Source organism: Apodemus sylvaticus, chromosome 13 (genome assembly GCF_947179515.1).
Source record: "Apodemus sylvaticus chromosome 13, mApoSyl1.1, whole genome shotgun sequence".
In the NCBI taxonomy this organism is placed as follows: Eukaryota; Metazoa; Chordata; class Mammalia; order Rodentia; family Muridae; genus Apodemus; species Apodemus sylvaticus.
In genome coordinates this window covers 86398670-86422286 of record NC_067484.1, presented here as the reverse complement: position 1 = coordinate 86422286, position 23617 = coordinate 86398670, and positions in this window count along the sequence as shown.

The window sequence follows — 23617 nt, the reverse complement described above, 5'->3', positions numbered from 1 at the left end:
TATTCGTTTATACCTCAATGAACACAGGCTTATGCAATTAGAAATACTGCAAATTTAAGTGAGTATGCTGTAAAAATATATTTGTCATGGAAATCTTCCTATTGTTTTTTAGTATCAAAATCCATAACAACTTGAAAGTTCATTTTAATAGTCCATTCTGACAACTTGAACAAAATAAACACATGATGTGATATAAATAAAATACTACACAAGATGTGATTTCACCAACAAGGATTTATTATATATAATATAATAAATATATATTTACATATACATTCCTAAATAAATCTGTCCAGTTATATATATGTATATGTACATTTTCATAAATAACCATTTGCTATTGGTAAATCAATTGTTCTCTTTCTAAGTAGGCCTGCAATCACCATTTTTTTCTAAATAAACATAAGCCCTAAGTATATTCTTAATATTTGTCCTTATACCAACATGTAAGTTTTCACCCTTCATCAAGGAAATATCTCTTTGTAATGGCTGGAGACCATCACATTAAACCTCACCCAATCCAAATGCAGATTTGTGGAGCAGGATCCTAATAGAAACATGTAAAAACAATGCCTTCAACTAAGGCTTGGGGATACTTCTGGAAAGGGGCTGCTGAAAGATTTTAAGAGCCAGAGGATCATAAACTTTGCTGTTACAGGGTGTGTCATAGGAATGTCAGAAGCTACACCATAACATCTTACGGACAAGGATGCCTAAGCGTGGGCTGAGCATGAAGAACAAAAAATATGGCAGCTTCTTCATATCTGTTCTCTCTCCTCCTCTTTAGTTCACTCTTTTTCTTCTATAATTTATGATATGTAATAATATCTGATTGTATAATTAGAGATTATAAGCATACATTTATGTAATGCCTTGGGCGTCCCACCATTTTGCCAGTATGCTGTGATATGAGTTGTCTTCAAGGCATAAAGTTTTGTCCTCCTTCCCTTAGCCATCATAAAGTTTTAGTATGTTAGTATTAAGTATATTTGTAAATGAATAAAAAATAAGTAGCTTTAATGATGAATCATCACTTTACCTCTCTTTGAAAAAGCAATGTCCACCTTCTTGCAAATGTTAGGAACTACTAAGAAGTCATTATACTTTCATTGTTCTCTAAATTCTTAGAAAACTCAGTTATTATTCTGATCAAATGTAATTCAATTCATTAATAAACATTGTTCGCTATTCCTGGTCACTTTAAACTTAAAACTCACTTTGACATTGATGAGAGATTTTTCTTTTTTTTTTAATATTTTTATTTTCTATATTCTTTGTTTACATTCCAAATGATTTCCCCTTTCCCGGATCCCCCCTCCCCATATGTCCCATAAACCTTCTTCTCTCCATCCCTTCTCCAATCAACTCCCTCCTTTTTCTCTGTCCTTATATTCCCTTCCAGTGCTAGATCAATCCTTTCCAGGATCAGGACCCTCTCCATACTTCTTCATGGGAGCCATTTGTTATGCAATTTATGCCTTGGGTATTCAGGGCTTCTGGGCTAATTAATATCCACCTATCAGAGATTGCATTCCATGTGTATTCTTTTGTGATTGGGTTACCTCACTTAGGATGATAGTTTCCAGATCAAACCATTTGCCTAAAAATTTTGTGAATTCATTGTTTCTAATTGCTGAGTAGATTCTTCTTAAATCCAAGTACTTTACTGCACAGGGACCTTGGCTCTTAGCATCTCAAGTATCTTTTCTCTTTCAAATTTGTTCTATTTTCATTCTAAGATTCAGTGGTTTGTTGGTTTTTTTTTTTTTTTGAGAGCTTTCTCAGCTCATTTATTGCTGTCTAATCTGTATGTGCCTCAAATACTAAAAAATTACTGTGCATCCCTTTGTCCATATTTCTTTCAATCACAAAACTTCGGAGCTTTCAAATCTCCTCTACTTTGAGGTTTCACTCCTGAACCCTTCCACTGATTCCGCATACAATGAACATCCTCTGCTTTCTATTATTCTAAAATCAGCATCTCACTCCTTATGTCTTTTTTTCTTTAACTGAAATACATGTTTTAAATTCATGGGTCTAAACTTAACTTTTATTCTCCCATGTTGCCATTCAATATAGTTTCTATTTGTAGCTTGGTTTTCATAAATAAGAGAGAGTTGTTGAATGTTTATCTCTCTTTGTGTGTGGATGCTACTAATAACTACTTAATGAGGACTCCAAATGGATCATTGATATTTATCATAAGTAAAAAAATCAGTAGAAACAGAGTATTAAATCTATAACATTTTAACTCTTTCCAACTTGTTTGAGAAGAAATGAAATACTCTCTGCTCAGAATATAAAATTTTCAGATAAGCAAAGCTTACTAGGCAATCAAATAACTGTAAAACAATAATTGCTAAGATGATATAACACATACTGAAGTGGATATTAAACCAATGCGTTAACAGCCTAGTTTAAATGCTATACATTTAAAAGGTTTTAGAATCAACATTTTTAAATAGTAGTTTATATTTTATGTGTATGAGTGTTTTGACTACCTGCATATGTACCACATATGGGCCTAGTGCCCTCAAAGTTCAAAGAAAAGATAATATTTCCTGTTATAGAAGTTTCTGTGTTTCTATGTACATTATTTGAAAACTGAGTACAGATTCTCTGCAAAAATAGAAGGAAATTTCATCTACTGAACTCCATGATTTAACATCAAGGTTGATCAACAAACTGAAAGTTGATCTTCATCTCGTCACACTCAAAACTGCAGCTTGCACCATACAGAATGTCTCCTTCAGGCTTGAGTTCAAGCAATGCTATTTAACAAATACATTTGTTTTACAGTAGAAACAGAAAGTTATTGGTATGTGATAGAGAAAGAAAATATTTTTACTGGAAATAAGGTTGAACCATTCCAGTAGAAAGTCTTAAAGATTTAGGATAGCAAATTAAAAACAGCCCCAGAGTGAGATTCAATTCCATTGAAGATTCTTATTCAGCACACAGAAGTAACAAAGCCCACTACAAAAACTTATACCAGGTTATTAATTTACTACATCATCACTTTGTATTTTATTTGGTAATATTTTACTCTAATTGCCAAAACTGGAGAGAAAGGGAAGAAGAGGCCGATATTCAAAAGCCACGGTTACGCAAGCAGTTCCAGAATAATGTATCATTTCTTTGATTTATGGAGAGCACTGTGAGTTTTGGCATCAACTATGCCAACCATAATGTGAGACTGAAATAATGTTTCCCTTTTCAGCGCAGGAATCACCTTAATGGGAACTAGATACCTCTGTAGACACATTGAGTCCAAACCATATGGTATTATTACCTCCTCAGTTTCCTTTTATAATTGTTTTCTAAATTTTCTAATAAAAATGATAATGTTAGGATTAAAGTATGTTGTAAAAGGCTGTTTAAAAAATTAATGTGGGTATAAGTAAATAAAAATGGTATAAAGATCACAACACATAGGGTTAATTATATAACCTGTGATAAAATGAATGCTAAATTATTGTCAACAATATTTTAAGTGCTGATTTGTTCTTAGTATCCTTTTACCAAATGATTATATTAAAGATATTATTATATTTTCAGGTTTTTAATGATTTCATATTGGAAAATACCTCTGCTTTTTGAAGAATCAGTCATTAATTTTACCATAAAAAATTGTTGAGTTCTTGCTTCTCTTACTCTCTTGCTCTCTCTTTCCCTCTTGGGCTCTCCTCCCCTTCCCCATTCTCTCTATGTGGTCATGGCCGGCCTCTGCTTCTCTACTCTCTCCTTCTCTCTGCCTTTCTCTGCTTCTACTACCCTCTTAACTCCCCTCTCCATGCCCTGAATAAACTCTATTCTATACTATTAAAAAAAATTGTTGAGAGTGATGCTACTTTAGATGCTAATTTCTTATTAAATTACATAGTGATTTTATGATTGATTTAATGAACAAATGCTAAATTATGTTTTAAAATTTTGGTCTATTAGATTAAAAGTATACAAAATAATATACAATGCTTAATTTTGCTACTTAATTTTCAAAGTAAGCTACATGGTTTCCTCAAAACCAGATGATTTCATCAACTAAAAAAAGTAGATATCATATCAAAGAATCCAATCAATCCAACTTTTTCTGGGTACCTCTATCATGTTCCTAGGAGGCAAGAACATGCTTACAACATCTGATAGCACACTCATGTGAATTTCAAAAGAGAGCAAGAAGACTTATACGAGAGGTTTTGAAGGAAGGAGACCAAGTGGGGGAAATTATGTAGTTATATATAATTATAAAATTAAAATAAATTAAAAAAATTTAAAGACATACTTAGAAAGTTGGCCTTATAACATGTTTATAAATTGTTTAGTGGATAAATATGAATGGTAATCTGCTTGAAGAACTAAGTTCCATCCAAGACCAAGGGTGGACTGTAATAACCTATAACTAATTATATTATGATTTTCATACATGAGCACAATTGTAAACACACATATGCAAAGCAAAGATATACATGCAATCATTTTTAAAGTGAAAATGAATTGGATGGTATCACTCTAAACGTCATAGACACCTATCTTTCTTTTTTCTGGATGTCATTATATTATTGCAAATCTCACCATGCTGCATGTGATGTTTAAGACCACCTTTCATTTGTACATTTCACAATGGAGCACCTACTTAATTTTACAGACATATTTGCCTGTGCAATCCCCTTTTCAATATGAATGAAAGGACCAAAGTGTCTTCAAAAATTTTAGGAAGCCATATCAAATAGCATATTACAGAAGATAAAGGCTTCATTAGCATCTAGCTTAATGCATTTTAACTATAATCTCTATAATAAAAGAAAACAGAATTTGAATATGCCAAAATTAGAAATAAACGTGAGTTATTTTGTCAGTTAATAAAATGTTCAGCAAATTTTTGTACTTTAGCCAGTGACATACAAACCTGCAAAGACTCACAGTTCAATAATCATTCAATTGACTGTGTCCTGGAAATAAGTTCAGCTAGTGAGAAAAAGAATCCAGAGAATAGGGAAGCACATTATGATAATCACTAATTTTACAAATAAGAATATATCATTATGAACATTCAGAAAACTTAACAATTATGTTGTGTAAAATAAAGATGCCGCAGCACACAGGTCATTCATGTATATGCTTGTATATTTGTCATGTTGGTGTGATTCCCCAAAAATACTCTCCAACATTAAACTTTAGTATTAGCACAAGTTATTGAAATTTTGTCATGTGAGGTCGTGTGACCTTGAGTTTACTATTTAAATTATTACAATTTCAGGAATGTGTGAAGGATAAGGAAGGCAAATTATATAATAAAATCATTATTATAGTCTCTCATTTATAGTGTTAAATTTATATTGATCACTTTATACTCATTTCATGCATTTCATGATGTAATAAATGATCTCAAGGCCTGTCTCAAAGAAATGAGTACATGACAGGATTAAAGAAAAATGTGTAAATAATAACCATATAATATAAAATAAACAAAAATTATACAAATATTCTCCAAAGGGTATCATAAACTTGGTGTGTGATATAATAAATTTTGCCTCACTTCTAATTTATCATCTTATACTATTTTCAATTTGTTCTTTCTAGAAAATGCTATAGATGATTATATCTTCTTCAGATCTCACATGATCCTTTATATTATGTCTGATAAAAGAACATCAACAATAAAATAACATCACCAATCATCGCGTTCATGTTCACGAGATCAACACAGAACTCTCCAAGCATGGCTAAATGTCCATTTGGGTGGTTCATGGTAACAGACAACTACAGTATTACCTGATTTGAATTTAAGACTGTACTAACAGAAAATCACAAGCTCTTTAGTAATATGCTAATATTCAACATGCAGTTAAAATTATGGGTGCTATTGCTACTCTTTTCAATTGAAAGTCTGTATTAAACAGTGTTTAATTGATTATAAACTCAAATTTAAATACTAAAAAGCAAATTTAACACTAAAAAACAATTAAGTAATAAATAAATAAATTATTAATTAATTACTAAATAATAAATTTAACACTAAAAAATTTAAACACTAGGGAAGTCCTAGAATTTCTACTCAATAAAATATATAATTAGTATTTAAATATTTTATGACTTTTTTCTCTTCTTTTTCCTTTGCATTCATGTTAGTGTAAGTCTGCAGCTACCACCACTTGAGTCTCTGTCTATTTCTTTCCAGGACTGAAGCATTCGTTTTACCTCGGAATCTCAGAGTTGTTACTTTATCCTGTCAGAAAAGACATACAAGCAATGCTTCTCCATGTGGTACATGTTAAACTAATTCAGTTCAGCATAAATTTTATTTCATAAGCATCTAATGAGTGTTTCTGAGCTTTAGAACTTATAAAATATTTTTGCAAATCCAACTTATTTTCTTCCAAACATGTGATGTTTCATACCTAGTTGAGGCTAAATTTCAAAGGCATGTGGCCGCATGACTAAAGATTATACCTAGGAACTAGTAATTTATAAGAACATATAAATAATTATTCTAATACTAAATAGATTTCAGGAAAAATTACCAACATATAACATCAAAATATGATGATATTGCACTGTATTTTAGAGTTGGGTCGGTGGCTGTCACAAATATGCAGAAGCTTCATTTTCCCGACTGTCAAAAGAAGATTACAACTTTACATGAGAGTATTATGCAGAAAACAACAGTTTTCTAATTTTTATATTGGTTATCTTATTTATTTACATTTCAAATGTTATCCCATCCCCACCCTTGCCGCTACGATTTTGCCTCTTTGAGGGTGCTCCTCCACCCACTCACCCATTACTGCCTCACGGGACCATGGGACTCCACTCCCACTGATGCCAGCCAGATAAGGCCATCCTCTGCTACATATGTAACTGGAGCAATGAGTCCCTCCATGGATACTCTTTGGTTAATGGTTTAGTCCCTGGGATGTCTGGGTGGTCCAGTTAGTTGATATTGTTCTTCCTGTGGGGTTGCAATTCCCTTAAGCTCCTACAGTCCATCTCTTCTACTGGGATCCCCCAGGCAAAGTGTTATGGTTGGCTGGAAGTGCTTGCATCTGTCTTAGGCAGGTGCTAGTAGCACCTTTCAGGGAACAGCCATGCTAGTCTCCTGTCAGCAAATACTTCCTGGCATCAGCAGTAGTGTCGGGGTTTGGTGTCCACAGATGGGATGGATCCTGATGAGGGCAGTCTCTGGGTGGCCTTTTCTTCAGTCTCTGCTCCAATTTTTTTCCTGCATTTCTTTTAGACAGTAAGAATTCTGGGTTAAGCCAGGCAGTGATGGCGCACGCCTTTAATCCCAGCACTTGGGAGGCAGAGGCAGGCAGATTTCTGAGTTCGAGGCCAGCCTAGTCTACAGAGTGAGTTCCAGGACAGACAGAACTATACAGAGAAACCCTGTCTCGAAAAAAACTAAAAACTAAAAACTAAAAGAAAGAAAGAAAGAAAGAAAGAAAGAAAGAAAGAAAGAAAGAAAGAAAGAAAGAAAGAAAGAAAGGAAGGAAGGAAGGAAGGAAGGAAGGAAGGAAGGAAGGAAGGAAGGAAGGAAGGAAGAAAGAAAGAAAGAAAGAAAGAAAGAAAGAAAGAAAGAAAGAAAGAAAGAAAGAAAGAAAGAAAGAAAGAAAGAAAGAAAAAGAATTTTGTGTTAAAATTATTGAAATGGGTGAGTGGCCCCATCCCTCAACTGGGGGCCATGCAGAGGTACAAGAGATGGTCTCTTCCAGTTCTATCTCTTCTTTGTTGGTTATTTCAGCTAATGTCATGCTGAAATAACCTGAGAGCATTTGGGTCCTGGGAGCTCCTTGCTTCCTTGGTGTCTGGGATTTTCTAGTGTGTACCCTCAGTTCCCCAGTGGGGTACAAAGCTAATAAAGAATTCTCAATTGAGGAATCAAAGATTGCTGAGAAGCACCTAAGCTCAAGAAGGAGGACTTGGTTCCTCTGAAAAAGGGAACAAAATACTCACAGAAACAATAAAGGAGACAACGTGCAGAGCAGAGGCTGAAGGAAAGGCCACACAGAGACTGCTCTACCTGGAGATCCATCCTATAAACAGTCACCAAACCCCAACACTATTATGGACTACAAGAAGTGCTTACCAAAAGAAGTATGTCGTGGTTGTCTCTGGAGGGGCCCTGTCATAGCCTTACACATATAGAGGCAGATGGTAGCAGCCAACCATTGGACTGGACGTGGGGTCCCCAGTGTAGGAGTTGGAGGGTAGCCCTCAGGAGCTGAAGGGGTTTCTAGCCCCACAAGAAGAACAACAATGTGGGCCACCCAGATACCCCAGGACTCCCAGGGACTAAACCATCAATCAAGGGGTACACATTGTTCCAGCCAAAAATGTGGCAGAGGAAAAAATGTGTCAGGCATCAGTGGTAGGAGTGGTCCTTGGTCCTGTGAAGGTTCAATAGATGCCCCAGCATAGGGAAATCAAGGGGGAGGGAGGAGGTGGGAGTGGGTCAGGTGGAGGAGCATGTACTTGGAGGCATGGGGTGGGAGGAGGGGATGGGGGTTTTTGGGGAAGAGGGAAATGGGAAAGGTTTTATCATTTGAAATGTAAATGAAGATTGTATTCAATTTAAAAAAAAGATACCCACAACAGGGAAGGAAAAAAAAAAGGAAAAAAAAAAAGAAATGTTCAACATCCTTAGTCATCAGGGAAATGCAATTTAAAATGACCCTGAGAGTCTACCTCACACCAGTCAGAATGGCTAAGATCAAAACGTCAGGTGACAAGTGATGCTGGCAATCACCTGGAGAAAGAGGAACACTCTTCCACTGCTGGTGGGATTGCCAGCTGGTAAAAACACTTTTACAAACAATCTGGTGGTTCCTCACAAAATTGGTGATCGTTCTACTTGAGGACCCAGTGCTACCACTCCTAGGCATATACCCAAAAGATGCTTCAACATATAGCAAGGATACATGCTCAAATCTGTTTATAGCAGGCTTATTTATAATAGCCAGAAGCTGGAAAAAACCCAGATGTCCTTCACCAGAAGAATGGATACAGCAAATGTGGTCCATTTATAAATGGAGTACTACTCAACTATTAAAAACAATTATTTCATGAAATTTGCAGGCAAATGGATGGAACTAGAAAATATCATACGGAGTGTGGTAACCCAGTTTTCTAAGATTGTAAAATTGATCATAATATTATTCAGGTTGCATATTCCATGGCATCAATTTTTAAACTCCCCTTTTATTTCTTTCTATTTATTAGTGAATAAAAGGTAATAGAATACTGGGAAGACTAAAGTAAATATTACTTAAATTTCCCTCTCCTAATAAAATATATCAAGAGGTAGAATGCAATTTGTTTTATTTTGTTTCATTTCAAATAAATTTCCTCAGATTTTAGTAGGTCATTTTAATTAACACATAGAGCTTAAAAATAAACCTTTAAAACATTTGGAAGAATGATAATGTACAGCCTAATCCTAGAAGTAGCATGGTGTTTCTGTTATATACAGTTTCACAATCTGTGCTATTATATCCATAGAGATGACACAGAGCGAGTATTAGCAGCCTGGGTGTATCTGCTTCTGTGAAGGATTTCACACATGGCAGATTGCAAAGTGTTATTGCAGAGAGCTGTCTTATAAACCACTGCTATCATCACACAATAACCATTGCAGTTAGGAGAATGTTCAGAGGACTGTATTTCCAGTGAGCTTCAAAAGACAGAACAAAACAAACATTTAAACAGTACGCTTAATATTTTAATAACTAACTTTAGTAAACATTGGACTCTAGGAATTTGTATTTTAAATGTATTACTGCAGGCTCAAATCAAATTAAAATTCTTGAAGGAAGTTCCATGAGATTGCCATCCACAGCAAATATTAAGCTATTTTAATCAATGTAAGGTTCTCGTTTAAACACAGATAGGATATTCTTCAAGAACCAATAAAAGATTACTTTGTATATTTTAAATGTATCTTACTAAAATCAAGCACAGACTAAAAAATTGCCTGGATAAATTAAGATAATTGTTTTCAGTCAGTTTATCTCCAAACCAGGTATACAAGGGCTCTGTCAAATAAATAGAGATGTATTAGCAATAGTTTTGTTTCAAAGATTTTATGAAGAAATTATCAGAAAAAATACTTTTCAATAATCATCCAATTAATTTTAACAATATTTCATTCTGTCCCCTGCTGCTTCCCTACAGAATTACACTAGTGTTTTACTCCTAAAATTTGCATAACTAGTCTTTGAGTAATTAAAAAGAAAAATGGAAAATGTTTTCATTAAAATTTTAAATTCTATACATGCCAAATTCTAGTTCCTCAGGACTTTTGTTTACTTGCCTCCTGTGTGTTCTCAAGCAATTTAACTTCTCTTCTTGGTCTTAGAAGACCTTGTTATGAAATAAATCCAAACTGATAAAAACAATTTGGCATATGAATGGTTTTGACATCCTTGGACAGCTGAGCAAGATTTCTAAGATAGCGCTGAAATACATATTCTATGCTAATCAGCACTTTATAGACAAGAACTCCTGTGTTTGCATGTATACATGTATATAGTTTTATACAAGCAATGGGGACAGTGCTCATCTATAAAGGATATAATTAATTTAAAATATTGCAAAACTAGTAATGTCTTTATATCTATTACTTTTTTATTATTATCTAGGAACCTGAAAAGATCATGCAACCCCAAGTGGATGTTTACAATTTCTGAATTTTTTTTTTAGTTGTGAATATTATTTTTTATTTGATATATTTTTTATTTACATTTCAAATGATTTCTCCTTTTCTAGCCCACCACTCCCTGAAGTCCCATCAGACCCCTTCCCTCCCCCTGCTTTCCCACCCAACCCTTCCCACTTCCCTGTTCTGGTTTTGCCCTATACTGCTTCACTGAGTCTTTCCAGAACCAGGGGCCACTCTGTTCCTCTTGTACCTCATTTGATATGTGGATTGTGTTTTGTTATTCCAGTTTTCTAGGTTAATATCCACTTATTAGTGAGTACATTTCATGATTCATCTTTTGAGTCTGGGTTACCTCACTTAGTATGATGTTCTCCAGCTCCATCCATTTGTCTAAGAATTTCATGGATTCATTGTTTCTAATGGCTGAATAATACTCCATTGTGTAGATATACCACAATTTTTTGCATCCACTCTTCTGTTGAGGGATACCTGGGTTCTTTCCAGCATCTGGCAATTATAAATAGGGCTGCTATGAACATAGTGGAGCATGTATCCTTATTACATGGTGGGGAATCCTCTGGGTATATGCCCAGGAGTGGTATAGCAGGATCTTCTGGAAGTGAGGTGCCCAGTTTTCGGAGGAACCGCCAGACTGATTTCCAGAGTGGTTGTACCAATTTGCAACCCTACCAGTAGTGGAGGAGTGTTCATCTTTCTCCACATCCTCTCCAACATCTGCTGTCTCCTGAATTTTTAATCTTAGCCATTCTGACTGGTGTAAGGTGAAATCTCAGAGTTGTTTTGATTTGCATTTCCCTAATGACTAATGAAGTTGAGCATTTTTTAAGATACTTCTCCGCCATCCGAAGTTCTTCAGGTGAAAATTCTTTGTTTAACTCTGTACTCCATTTTTTAATAGGGTTATTTAGTTTTCTGGAGTCTAACTTCTTGAGTTCTTTATATATATTGGATATTAGCCCTCTATCTGATGTAGGATTGGTGAAGATCTTTTCCCAATTAGTTGGTTGCCGATTTGCCCCTTTTTTTTTAATTTTTTTATTCGATATAATTTATTTACATTTCAAATGATTTCCCCTTTTCTAGCCCCCCACTCCCTGTAAGTCCCGTAAGCCCCCTTCTCTTCCCCTGTCCTCCCACCCACCCCTTCCTACTTCCCAGTTCTGGTTTTGTCCAATACTGCTTCACTGAGTCTTTCCAGAACCAGCGGCCACTCCTCCTTTCTTCTTGTACCTCATTTGATGTGTGGATTATGTTTTGGGTATTCCAGTTTTCTAGGGTAATATCCACTTATTAGTGAGTGCATACCATGATTCACCTTTTGAGTCTGGGTTACCTCACTTAGTATGATGTTCTCTAGCTCCATCCATTTGCCAAAGAATTTCATGAATTCATTATTTCTAATGGCTGAATAGTACTCCATTGTGTAGATATACCACATTTTTTGCATCCACTCTTCTGTTGAGGGATACCTGGGTTCTTTCCAGCATCTGGCAATTATAAATAGGGCTGCTATGAACATAGTAGAGCATGTATCCTTATTACATGGTGGGGAATCCCCTGGGTATATACCCAGGAGTGGTATAGCAGGATCTTCTGGAAGTGAGGTGCCCAGTTTTCGGAGGAACTGCCAGACTGATTTCCAGAGTGGTTGTACCAATTTGCAACCCCACCAGCAGTGGGGTTCCTCTTTCTCCACACCCTCTCCAACACCTGCTGTCTCCTGAATTTTTAATCTTAGCCATTCTGACTGGTGTGATATGAAATCTCAGGGTTGTTTTGATTTGCATTTCCCTAATGACTAATGAAGTTGAGCATTTTTTAAGATGCTTCTCCGCCATCCAAAGTTCTTCAGGTGAGAATTCTTTGCTTAACTCTGTACCCCATTTTTTCATAGGGTTATTTGGTTTTCTGGAGTCTAGCTTCTTGAGTTCTTTATATATATTGGATATTAGCCCTCTATCTGATGTAGGATTGGTGAAGATATTTTCCCAATTAGTTGGTTGCCGATTTGTCCTTTTGATGGTGTCCTTTGCCTTACAGAAACTTTGTAATTTTATGAATTTTTCAATTCTTGATCTTAGAACATAAGATATTTGTTTTCTGTTCAGAAACTTTCCCCCTGTACCGATGTCCTCAAGGGTCTTCCCCAGTTTATTTTCTATTAGCTTCAGAGTGTCTGGCTTTATGTGGAGGTTCTTGATCCATTTGGAGTTGAGCTTAGTACAAGGAGACAAGGATGGATCAATTCGCATTCTTCTGCATGCTGATCTCCAGTTGGACTAGGACCATTTGTTGAAAAGGCTATCTTTTTCCCATTGGATGTTTTCAGGCCCTTTGTCGAGGATCAAGTGGCCATAGGTGTGTGGGTTCATTTCTGGATCTTCAATCCTGTTCCATTGATCTGCCTGCCTGTCACTGTACCAGTACCATGCAGTTTTTAACACTATTGCTCTGTAGTATTGCTTGAGGTAAGGGTTACTGATACCCCCAGAATTTCTTTTATTATTGAGAATAGTTTTAGCTATCCTGGGTTTTTTGTTATTCCAGATGAATTTGAGAATTGCTCTTTTTAACTCTGTGAAGAATTGAGTTGGGATTTTGATGGGTATTGCGTTGAATCTGTATATTGCTTTTGGCAAAATGGCCATTTTAACTATATTAATCCTGCCAATCCATGAGCATGGGAGGTTTTTCCATTTTTTGAGGTCTTCTTCCATTTCCTTCTTCATAGTCTTGAAGTTCTTGCCACTCATGCTTAAAGTCTTGGAAAGAACAGGAATTCAAGGCCCATACCTAAACATAGTAAAAGCAATATACAGCAAACCTGTAGCCAGCATCAAACTAAATTGAGAGAAACTTGAAACAATCCCACTAAAATCAGGCACTAGACAGGGCTGCCCCCTTTCTCCTTATCTTTTCAATATTGTACTTGAGGTACTAGCTTGGCCAATTAAACAACATAAGGAGGTCAAAGGGAACAAATTGGAAAGGAGGAAGTCAAACTATCATTATTTGTAGATGATATGATATTCTACCTAAGTGACCCAAAAAACTCCACTAGAGAACTCTTACAGCTGATAAACAACTTCAGCAAAGTGGCAGGTTATAAAATCAACTCAAGCAAATCAGTGGCCTTCCTATACTCAAAGGATAAGCAGGCTGAGAAAGAAATTAGGGCAATGACCCCCTTCACAAGAGCCACAAACAGTATAAAGTACCTTGGGGTGACTCTTACCAAACATGTGAAATTTCTGAATTTTTATGTACATTATTTTTCTCAGTACTTGGAAAACAAAGATTATTTAACTATACAAAATTTTGTTTTTAAAAGAAAGTGTTATCAATATTCAGTCTACCATATTACATTTAAAAGGTGTGCTGTAACAAGTTTCCAGTGTGACACTTTCTTTTCTTTCTTTCTTTCTTTCTTTCTTCCTTCCTTTCTTTCTTTCTTTCTTTCTTTCTTTCTTTCTTTCTTTCTTTCTTTCTTTCTTTCTTTCTTTCTTTCTTTCTTTCTTTCTTCCTTCCTTCCTTCCTTCCTTCCTTCCTTCCTTCCTTCCTTTCTTTCTTCCTTTCTTTCTTTCTTTCTTTCTTTCTTTCTTTCTTTCTTTCTTTCTTTCTTTCTTTCTTTCTTTCTTTCTTTCTTTCTTTCTTTCTTTCTTTCTTTCTTTCTTTAATTTTTTTTTTTTTGCAGTCCAGATTTATCCCCTTCCTGGTCCACCCTACAACTGTTCCACTTCCCACAAGTCCTCTTCACCCCCATCTACATGAAGATGTTCCCACCTCTACACCACCAGACCTCCCCATTCCCTGGGGCCCCAAGTCTCTCAAGGGTTAGGTGCATCTTCTCTGATTGAGTCCAGACACAGCAGTCTTCTGCTGTACATTGCAGTGCTTCATGTCAGCTGGTGTATGCTGCTTGGTTGGTGACTCAGTGTCTCAGAGATCTTGGGGGTCCAGGTTAGTTGAGACTGCTCCTCCTCAGCTTCTGCCAGCTTTCCCCTAATTTAACCACAGTGGTCACCGGCTTCTGCCCATAGGTTGGGTGTAAATATCTACATCTGACTCTTTCAGCTGCTTGTTGAGCCTTTTAGAGGGCAGTCATGACAGGCCCCTGTGTGTAAGCACACCATAGCATCAGTAATATTGTCAAGCCTTGGAACCTCCACAAGAGGTGGATCTCACTTCAGGCCTGTCGCTGGACCTCCTTGCAGCAGGCTCTTCTCCATTTTAGTTTGTGCAGTTTTTTTTTTCCAAACATAAACAATTCTGAGTCACTTTTTGACTGTGGGATGTTGGGATGGGGATGTCACTCCATCCTTCCACTTGATGCTTTTTTTTTTTTTTTTTTTTTTTTTTACTGGAGGTGGGCTCTACAAGTTCCCTCTTCCCACTGTAGGGCATTTCATCTATGGTCCCACACTCTGAGTCTTGAAAGTCTTTCACATCTAAGATCTCTGGTACATTCTAGAGGCCCTCCACGTTCACCTTTCAGAAGTTGCCTGTTTTGATTCTTTCTGCTGTCCCTCAGAACTTCAACCATGTTCCCCCACTACTTGATCATGTTCCCCTTGTCCCATCCCTGTCACCTTTCCCATTCATGTCCCTTCTTTCCTCCCCACTCCTGTGATTGCTTTATTTTCCCTCCAAAGTGGAACTGAGGAATCTTTACTTGGGACCTTTGGCTTGTTAGACTTCCTGAGTTCTAAGAATTTATCCCGGGAATTCTGTACTTTTTTGGCTAATATCCACTTATTAGTAAGGATATGGTGTGCATATCATTTTGGATCATAGTTATCTGATTCAGGGTGAAATTTTCTAGTTTCATCCATTTGCCTACAAAACTCATGATGTCTTAATTCTTAATAGCTGTGTTTAAATGTAATATGGTAGACTTCATATTTTCCATTATGAAAATAAACCACATTTTCTGTATCCATTCTTCTAGTGTGGGATAACTAGGCTGTCCCCAGCTTTGGCTAACACAAAGAAGGCTACTATGAACACAGAGGAACATGTGCCCCTGTGGCATGGTGGGGCATCTTTTGAGTATATTCCCAAAAGGTGTATAGCTGTGTCTTCAGGTAGATCTATTTCCAATTTTCTGAGGAACCTCCGGATTGATTTCCAGAGTGGTATTTATCAGTCTGCAATCCCACTAGCAATGGAGGAGTGTTCCTCTCTTGTCACAAGCTCGCCAACATGTGCTGTCACCTGAGGTTTTGATCTTAGCCATTCTGATTGGTATGAGGCAGAATCTCAGGGTTGTTTTGATTTGCATTTCCCTGATGACTAAGGACTTTGAACCTTTCTTTAAGTTCTTCTCAGAAGTTGAGATTCATTTGTTGTGGATTTTCTTTTTAGTTATATACTGCATTTATTTGATTGGTTCTTTGGTTTCTTGGTGGTTAGCTTCTTAAGTTTTTTACATATTTTTTATATAAACCCTCTGTTAGATGTAAGATTAGTGAAGACTTTTGCCCAATTTGTAGGTTACTGATTTGTCCTATTGGGTATGTCCTTTGCCTTACAGAAGCTTTCCAGTTTCCTGAAGTCCCATTAATCAATTCTTGATCTTAGAGCCTGAGACATTCGAGTTCTGTTTAAGAAATTTCTCACTGTACCAATGAATTCAAGACTCTTTCCTGTTTTCTCTTCTATTAGACTCAACGTATCTGTTTTTTGTTTGTTTGTTTGTTTATTGTGTTTTGTTGAGGTCCTTGATCTACTTGGACTTGAGCTTTGTTGAAGATGACAAATAATTAAGTTGAAGGTGGAATCTTGAAAAAAAGACATTATAATATGAATTGAAGGAGTCAGTGACCAATTTTAAATTGAGAATATGATCATGTCTTCTCTTTTCATTCCAGCTTAATAATCACAAGAATTTTGTTGTACTAACATAAGGAATGCTATAGATTTTGATGATTAGATCCTGTGGTTATAATATCTTTACCTCTTTTATTCTTAAAACCATTTGGAAGTGCTTAAAATATATAATATGGTACTACAAACATGGCTATATAGATAAGCGCTTCTCTTGCTGTTCCTGTGGACACAATTATGCTCCTAGCACCCTACTTTGATGGCCTACCATTACCTTTAACTCCAGCTTCAACTGTTCCTGCATGCTAATTTGTCCTGTGCCCTGGAGGCACTGCACTAATTTGACATATATTTACACACACACACATTGAATGAGTAACAAAACAGACAAACAAACCCAAGCTAGAAGTCAAAAACAAGCCTGCTCCCCTGAAACCTGAGTTCCCTAATGGAAAACAATGTGTCAGTAGATACCATTTATAAAAAGAAAGAAAGAAATATATCATTCTTTTTTTTAATACTTTTATTTTCTATATTCTTTGTTTACATTCCAAATGATTTCCCCTTTCCTGGATTCCCCCTCCCCATATGTCCCATAAACCTTCTTCTCTCCTTCCATTCTCCAATCACCTCCATCCTTTTTCTCTGTCCTTATATTCCCCTCCAATGCTAGATCAATCCTTTCCAGGATCAGGACCCTCTCCATACTTCTTCATGGGAGTCATTTGTTATGCGATTTGTGCCTTGGGTATTCTGGGCTTCTGGGCTAATTAATAGCCACTTATCAGAGATTACATTCCATGTGTATTCTTTTGTGATTGGGTTACCTTACTTAGGATGATATTTTCCAGATCAAACCATTTGCCTAAAAATTTTGTGAATTCATTGTTTCTAATTGCTGAGTAGTATCCCATTGTGTAAATATACCACAGTTTCTGTATCCATTCTTCCTTTGAGGGGCATCTGGGTTCTTTCCAGCTTCTGACTATTATAAATAAGGCTGCTATGAACATAATGGAGCATGTGTCTTTATTACATGCCGGGGAATCCTTTGGGTATATGCCCAGGAGAGGTGTAGCAGGGTCTTCTGGAAGTGTCATGTCCAGTTTTCTGAGGAACCTCCAGACAGATTTCCAAAGTGGCTGTACCATCTTACAGCCCCACCAGCAGTTGGGGAGTGTTCCTCTTTCTCCACATCCTCACCAACATCTGCTGTCTCCTGAGTTTTTGACCTTAGCCATTCTGACTTGTGTAAGGTGAAATCTCAGGGTTGTTTTGATTTGCATTTCCCTAATGACTAATGGTCTTGAGCACTTCTTAAGGTGCCTCTCGGCCATCCGAATTTCTTCAGGTGAAAATTCTTTGTTTAGATCTGTACCCCATTTTTAATAGGGTTATTTGGTTCCCTGAGGTCTTCTTGAGTTCTTTGTATTTATTGGACATTAGCCCTCTATCAGATGTAGGGTTGGTGAATATCCTTTCCCAATTTGATGGTTGCCGTTTTGTCCTTTTAACAGTGTCCTTTGCCTTACAGAAACTTTGTAATTTTATGAGGTCCCATTTGTCAATTCTTGATCTAAGAGCATAAGCTATTGGTGATCTGTTCAGGAACTTTTAACCTGTGCCCATGTCCTCAAGGGTCTTCCCCAATTTCTTTTCTATTAGTTTCAGTGTGTCTGGTTTTACATGAAGGTCCTTGATCTACTTGGAGTGAAGTTTAGTACATGGAGATAAAAATGGATCAATTCACATTCTTCTGCATGCTGACCTCCAATTACCATTTGTTGAAAAGGTTATCTTTTGTCCTCTGGATGTTTTCGGCTCCTTTGTCGAAGATCAAGTGACCATAGGTGTGTGGATTCATTTCTGGATCTTCAATTCTATTCCATTGGTCCACTTGTCTGTCACTGTGCCAATACCATGCAGTTTTTAACACTATTGCTCTGTAGTATTGCTTGAAGTCAGGGATATTCCTCAGAATTTTTGTGTTGTTGAGAATAGTTTTAGCTATCCTGGGGTTTTTGTTATTCCAGATGAATTTGAGAATTGTTTTTTCTAACTCTGTGAGGAACTGAGTTGGGATTTTGATGGGGATTTCATTGAATCTGTAGATCGCTTTTGGCAAGATGGCCATTTTAACTATATTAATCCTGCCAATCCACGAGCATGGCAGATTTTTCCATTTTCTGAGGTCTTCTTTGATTTCCTTCTTCAGAGACCTGAAGTTCTTGTAGTATAGATCTTTCACTTGTTTGGTTAGAGTCACACCAAGATACTTTATATTGTTTGTGGCTATTGTGAAGGGTGTCATTTTCCTAACTTCTTTCTCAGCCTGCTTATCCTTTGAGTATAGGAAGGCAGCTGATTTGCTTGAGTTGATTTTATAACCAGCCACTTTGCTGAAGTTGTTTATCAGTTGTAGGAGTTCTCTGGTGGAGGTTTTCGGGTCACTTAACTAAACTATCATGTCATCTGCAAATAGTGATAATTTGACTTCTTCCTTTACAATTTGTATCCCCTTGACCTCCTTATGTTGTCTAATTGCTCTAGCTAGAATTTCAAGTACTATATTGAAAAGATATGGAGAGAGGGGACAGCCTTGTCTAGTCCCTGATTTTAGTGGGATTGTTTCAAGTTTCTCTCCGTTTAGTTTGATGTTGGCTACCGGTTTGCTGTATATTGCTTTAACGATGTTTAGGTGTGGGACTTGAATTCCTGTTCTTTCCAGGACTTTTAGCAAGAAAGGATGCTGAATTTTGTCAAATGCTTTTTCTGCATCTAATGAGATGGTCATATGGTTTATTTCTGTGAGTTTGTTTATGTAGTGGGTAGCATTGATGGATTTCCTTATATTGAACCATCCCTGCATCCCTGGGATGAAGCATACTTGATCATGTTGGATGATTGTTTTGATGTGATCTTGGATTCAGTTGGCAAGAATTTTATTAAGTACTTTTGCATCAATAAGTTCTCTTTCTTTGTTGGATCTTTGTGTGGTTTTGGTATCAGCATAATTGTGGCTTCATAGAACGAGTTGGGTAGAGTTCCTTCTGCTTCTATTTTGTGGAATAGTTTGAAGAGTATTGGTGTTAGGTCTTCTATGAAGCTCTGATAGAATTCTGCACTGAAGCCATCTGGTCCCATGCTTTTTTGATTGGGAGACTTTCTATGACCCTTTTTACTTCTTTGGGTGTTATGGGACTGTTTTGTTGATTTATTTGATCCTGATTTATTTTTGGTTTCGGATATCTGTCTAGGAAACTGTCCATTTCCTCCAGATTCTCCAGTTGTGTTGAATATAGGCTTTTGTAGTAGGATCTAATAATTTTTTTTGAATTTTCTCAGTTTCTGTTGTTATATCTCCCTTTTCATTTCTAAGTTTGTTAATCTGGATACTGTCTTTGTGCCCTTTGGTTAGTTTGGCTAAGGGTTTATCTATCTTGTTGATTTTCTCAAAGAACCAGATCCTGGTTTTGTTGATCTTTTTTGTATGGTACTTTTTGTTTCTACTTGATTGATTTCAGTCCTGAGTTTAATGATTTCCTGCCTTCTACTCCTCCTGGGTGAAATAGCTTCTTTTTGCTCCAGGGCTTTCAGGTGTGTCATTACGCTGTTAGTTTATGCTCTCTCCATTTTCTTTTTGGAGGCACTCAGGGCTATGAGTTTTCCTCTTAGCACTGCTTTTATTGTGTCCCATAGATTTGGGTATGTTGTTTCTTTATTTTCACTAAGTTCTAAAAAGTCTTTAATTTTTTTCTTTATTTCTTCCTTGACCAAGGTATCATTGAGTAGAATATTGTTCAGTTTCCATGTGTATGTGGGTTCTCTGTTGGTTTTATTGCTATTGAAGACCACTTTTACTCCATAGTGATCTGATAGGAGGCATGGGATTAGTTCTATCTTCTTATATTTGTTGAGGTCTGTCTTGTGACCAATTATATGGTCTATTTTGGAGAAGGTACCATGAGGTGCTGAGAAAAGGGTATATTCTTTTGCTTTAGGATAGAATGTTCTATATATATCTGTTAAATCTAATTGGTCCAAAGCTTCAATTAGTTTCACTGTGTCCCTGCTCACTTTCTGTTTTCCTGATCGGTCCATTGAGGAAAGTGCAGTGTTGAAGTTACCCACAATTATTGTGTAAGGTGCAATGTGTGCTTTGAGCTTTAATAAAGTTTCTTTTATGAATGAGGGTACCCTTGCATTTGGAGTATAGATGTTCAGGATTGAGAGTTTTTCTTGTTGTACTTTTCCTTTGACCAGCAAGAAGTGTCCCTCAGAGTCTCTTTTGATGACTTTGGGTTGAAAGTCAATTTTATCTGATATTAGAATGGCTACTCCAGCTTGTTTCCTGAGACCATTTGCTTGTAAAATTGTGTTCCAGCCTTTTACTCTAAGGTAGTGTTTGTCTTTGACCCTGAGGTGTGTTTCCTGTATGCAGCAAAATATAGGGTCCTGTTTACATATCCCGCCGGTTAGTCTATGTCTTCTCATTGGGGCATTGAGTCTGTTGATGTTAAGAGATATTTAGGAATAGTGATTATTACTTCCAGTCATTTTTGATGTTATTTTTTAAATTTTATTAGTTAACTTCTTTTGGGTTTGATGACAGAAGGTTACTATCTTGCTTTTTCCAGGGTGAAGTTTCCCTCCTAGTATTGCTGTTTTCCTATTTATCCTTTGTAGGGCTGGGTTTGTGGATAGATATTGGGTAAACTTGGTTTTGTCATGGAATACCTTAGTTTCTCCATCTATGGTGATTGAGAGTTTTGCTGGATATAGTAGTTTTGGCTGTCATTTGTGTTCTCTTAGAGTCTGCATGAGATCTGCCCAGGATCTTCTAGCTTTCATAGTCTCAGGTGAGAAGTCTGGTGTGATTCTGATAGGTCTTCCTTTATATGTTACTTGTCCTTTTTTTCTTGCTGCCTTTAATATTTTTTCTTTGTTTAGTACATTTGGTGTTTTGATTATTATGTGACAGGAGGTATTTCTGTTCTGGTCCAGTCTGTTTGGAATTCTGTAGGCTTATATATTCATGGGCATCTCTCTCTTTTTAAGTTAGGGAAGTTTTCTTCTATAATTTTATTGAAGATATTTGCTGGCCCTTTAAGTTGTAAATCTTCACTCTCATCTATACCTATAATCCTTAGGTTTGGTCTCATTGTGTCCTGGATTTCCTGGATGTTTTGGGTTACAAGCTTTTTGCATTTTGCATTTTCTTTAACTAATGAGTCCATGGTTTCTATGGTATCTTCAGCATCTGAGATTCTTTCTTCTAGCTCTTGTATTCTGTTGTTGATTATTTGCATCTATGTCTCCTGATTTCTTCCCAAGGTTTTCTATCTCCAAAGTTGTCTCCCTTTGAGTTTTCTTAGTTGTTTCTACTTCTGATTTTAGATCCTGGATGGTTTTGCTTACCTCCTTCACTTGCTTGTTTGCTTTCCTGTAATTCTTTAAGAGATTTTTGTGTTTCCTCTTTCATGACCTCAGCCTGTTGACCAAAGTTCTCCTGTATTTCTTTAAGTGATGTTTGAATTTCCTCCTTATTGGCTTTTGTATTCTCCTGAATTTCTTTCAATGATTTTTGTGTTTCCCTTGTAAGGGCTTCTATCTTTTGTTCCATTTTCTCCTGAATTTCTTTAAGTATGTCCTTCATGTGTTCCTGTACCAGCATCATGATCAGTGATTTTAAATCCAAATCTCTGGTGTGATGGGGTATCCAGGACATGCTGTTAAAGGAGAATTGGGTTCAGATGCTGCCATATTGCTTTGATTTCTGTTAGAGATGTTCCTGCATTTGCCTTTTGCCATCTAGTTCTCACTGGTGTTAGTTGGTCTTGTCAATGCTGGACTCACCAGTGCAAGCTGCCTCTTCCCAGGTGGCCTCTGGTGCACAGCTGACCTCCTGCACTGCCTGGAGACAGGGTGCTGTGGCCCAGGCTGTTCAGATCCAGAAGCAGACACCTGAAGGCTCCTGATGGGGCCTCCTGGACTTACCAGAGCACACTGACTCTTCCCAGCTGGCCTCCTCTCGGGTGCCCCTCTGGCCTCTTGCAGGACCTGTAGATGTGGTATTGTAGCCCAGGCTGTTCTGGATCCCGAAGCGGAGATCTGAAGGCTCCTGCCAGAGGCCTCAGGACTGGAACCTAAGCTCAGTGCCGCAGGAGCAAGGTGTGTGCTCCCAGTCTCAAATATATCATTCTTATATATTTATCATTATTTAATAATTGCCTGTCTCATAAAAAAAGCTTTAAAAATCACTTTTATTATTCTGGACATTGTGGTGGAGGCCTTTAATACCAGCAATTGGGACGCAAAGATAGACACAACTGTATGAGTCAGAAGTTAGCTTGATTTATAATTTGTGTTGCAGTCCAGTTAAGAATACACAGTAAGACATTTAAAACATAGATATTTGAAAACTTGTCGTTCTTCAAGTTTGTTTTTCATACTTTTATGTCTAAATATAATCCTTCTTGATCACCTTAATACTTACATCTTCCTACAGGTATCTTTCTCACATTCATTAAGTTGAAAAACTTCTGTAAGTCAAAGGACACCATCAATAGAACAAAGCAACATCCCATAGATTGGGAAAAGATCTTCACCAACCCTACATCTGAAAGAGAGTTAATGTCCAAAATATATAAAGAACTAAAAAAGTTAGACACAAACAACCAAAATAACCCAATTTAAAAGTGGGATGCAGAGCTAAACACAATTCTCAACAGAGGAATATCTAATGGCCAAGAAACCCTGATAGAAATGTTTAACATCTTTTGTCTTCAGGAAAATGCATATTCCAACCACACTGAGATTCTACTTAATGTAGCAGATGCGCAGCTTAGACTTTATATAAGTTCCCCCAATGACTGGAGCAGGACTGTGCCTGGATCTGTTGCCTGACTGCCTGTGGATCCTGTTCCTCTAACTGGCCTGTTGTCTGGCCTTAATGAGAGAGGATGTACCTAGTCCTGCAGTGACTTGTTGAATGAGAAGGGGAGGGGAGAATGGGGGAAGGATCTATTTGAGGGGATACTTGAAGGAGGGGAGCTGATTTGGGGATGTAAAGTGAATAAGTAAACTGATTTAAACAATAATTATAAAAATACTAAT